Genomic DNA, 2,984 nt, shown 5'->3' with positions numbered 1-2,984 from the left:
AGGAATGGCCCCCGCCTCCTGCCTGCGCAGACCCGGGTCAGATGTCAGGCTGCCTGTGGGGAGGGGACCCTCTGCTTCAGCAGGACGCAGCCCACCCAAGATCCTAGAGATGGGCCCTTCTCTTTCAGCCACAGAAACACACACGAGTCCTCAAAGACACACGTGTCATTTTAGGAAGTCCCTGAACGCGCCCTCCCGAGCCTCAGATTCAGAACCCCAACCTCAGGTCAGGTCCTCTGGGGACATCTCCAGCATCACTGCAGAAAATGGGTGCCCACGGGACGGGAAGGGAATGCCACCTGCCACCCGCCACCCGCCGGCGGGAGATGTCGCCGCCCAGGCGGAGGAAGGGAGGCGGCCATTTCTCTCTGTAGCTGGAAGGAGGAGATCCCAGGCAGGAAGGAGGTTTCACATCCAAGAGGGCCTCTCCGCCATGGAGAACCTCCGTCGATTCATCACTTACCAGCGCTCCAGTTCCAAGGATGGATTGTGTAGATATGTAAAATAAGTGTAACAAATAAAGGAAATACATTGAAAATGTACAAGAATTGGCCAATTTTGCAATATTTCACCTCAATTTTATATGCTGTCAAATATACTTGAAATACATGTGCGCTAAGCATGACAAATATATAGAAACTAAAGCTCTATTATTTTGCTGTAATAGGCCAGGGGAATAGCTCTGAAATAATATTCTTCTGTCTACAATAAAGGCTTTTCTCTGACGCTATCTTAATGCTGCTAACAGAACCCACAGATCTCTCAAAGCTTCTCCCCTTGAAACACCACCATCCTCCAAATCTAGCGGAGTCTAGTAACTACCTGGTGGGTGGGTGCGGACCAAGCCCATCATGCAGTGGGGTGAGGGGAGCCTGAGTCACAGTTCCACCTTTATAGGATTCTTGTTATTCCACTGCACAACTCTAGCAGGTACTATTACATTGTAACCTAGGTTTTTGACCCTCCTTGAAATTGTACAGTGCACTACCTGTTCAGATGTACATGACCGCTCTGCATGGTGTAAAGGCCCTAGCAAGTCGTTGGAACACAGTAGGCGATGGCTATGATTACCACGGTGATTCTTACTCCTAAGCACAACTAGTCTTCCAGTGTCAGGTTTGGAGCTGGCCAGCCGGGCCTGTCTTGCACAGTGAATCAAGGAGGGCTTTGACAGAGCTCTGCCACTTCCTAGCTCAGTTACTCTGGGAAAGACGCTCTCCCTCCTTGGTCTCCACCTCCTCCATCAAATGGGGGTAATAATAGAGCCGCTGCACAGGCTGCTGTGAGGTTTGCATCTGGCAGTCGAAGTTTGGGTCTCATTGGGCGGTGTCTGGCAGGTGGCGGGTGTTGGGAACGTCAGCTTGCTCAGGGAGGCTGGACAGGGCAGGGAGGGGACGCCATGAGGCTGAGAGCAGCTGGGCGCCGTGAACCAGAGGCCCACAGCACTGTGGACCCTGTGCAGAGCCCGGTGCTGCAGTGGGAGGCCAGGTGAGCAGGCCAGGGCCCCTGGGACACAGGCTGTAGGCGGGAGGGCCGTCCAGGGCTGGGAGGGGCCGGGGCTGAGGATGGGGGAAGGTGTGAGGAGAGGACAGGGCTGTTTTTCCTGGAGCCCTCAAGGCGTGGACAGCCTAGGACAGAGCCCCACTGAACTTCAGAGCTGGGAGAGGCTGCAGAGCCCGCCCAGGGCAGGTGGAGGCGGCAGAGTGAAGCCTGGAGCCTGGGCGTGGGGGAGGACTCCACAGAGGCCACGCCCACTCTAAATAGGGCCACACCCTTGCCGCGCGGGGCCACGCCCACTCCACCCTCGGGCCCCGCCTGCTGCGCGCCGGGCCTCCTGAGCTGCGCTTGGAGATTCAAGGACAGCGCGCCCCGCTGGGAGCTCCGCGTGGAAGGGATGCGCACACCTGCTCCCCAGGTGCACGCACAGGTGAGGACGAGGGCCTGAGCCCCTCACAGGGACTTACAGGCGGGGCCTCATCCTACACAGGGCCACAAGAAGAAGCTAGAGAGGTGACCGGCCCGCTGTCACTGGGGCCACCCTGGCATTTTGTGGACATCACAGTGGTGCTGAAGTGACAGGACTGAGACTGCTGGCCTGGGGGACGAAGGGGAGAAGGTAGAGGGACAGCGATGTGTCTGAGTTGACAGCAAGTGGGTGGCGGGCGTTATGTCAACTTCTGTCACCAAACTCCGGGCAGTGTGTGCATGTGTGCGTGTGTGCGCGCGTGTGTGCGTAGACCTGAACCCAGGGTCTACTGCTGAGCCCTACCCGGTGACGGTTTTCTGGCTCAGCTACATCACTGTGGGAAAGTGTTGGTGCTGATAACGCCAAGGTCGCGGGTTCGTTCCCCGTACGGGCCACCAAATGCCGCAGTCTGGCTGGGCACAATCAGGAGCCACTTGTCAAAAGAAACTAACTTTATTTTTAGAACCACACACGCCAAACAAAACAGCCTCTCAGGAAAAACCCTCAGAGCCTCAACTGCCACCACCGGCTTTCCACAAGCCTCTCTCTCCCACACCAGCTTCTCTCCACCTCCCCCAATCCTCCTGCTCTTCAGGCCGATTGGCTGGGTCACGTGGGCGGAGCCAAAAAAGTCCCCCAATGAGCAGCTCCGTGGTCTGAAAGGGCAGGGAAACAGCCCAATGAGCATCACCGCAGAGGAGCCAATCAGCTAGATGTTGCTGGGGCCGCTGTGAGCCAATCATCAGCCAGCAGCTGGAAGTTTGCTGGCAGCTGGAAGTTTGCTGGGGCCCCTTTGGCTGTGGCTCTCAACAGTCCGCGCTGCTGTTGACCTTCCTCCCCACCCCTCCTCTCCTCCCTCATGTGTCCCTCACCTCCCCAGCCCTCTCCTCCCCCCTCATCATGCAGACCCCCATCTGTGGACCAGCCCTGACCGGCGCCCATCTGCACAGGAAGCTCCCCCAGGTAAAAGTCAAATTGCTCAGAGGATCTGTCTTTGCCTCCCAGGGGACGGGAGGCC

The sequence above is a fragment of the Marmota monax genome, unplaced genomic scaffold (assembly GCF_021218885.2).
Source record: "Marmota monax isolate L192 unplaced genomic scaffold, Marmota_monax_Labrador192_F-V1.1 WCK01_AAM20220418_F8-fsc00008, whole genome shotgun sequence".
NCBI classification, from domain to species: domain Eukaryota; kingdom Metazoa; phylum Chordata; class Mammalia; order Rodentia; family Sciuridae; genus Marmota; species Marmota monax.
Note: the sequence above shows the minus strand (reverse complement) of the source record.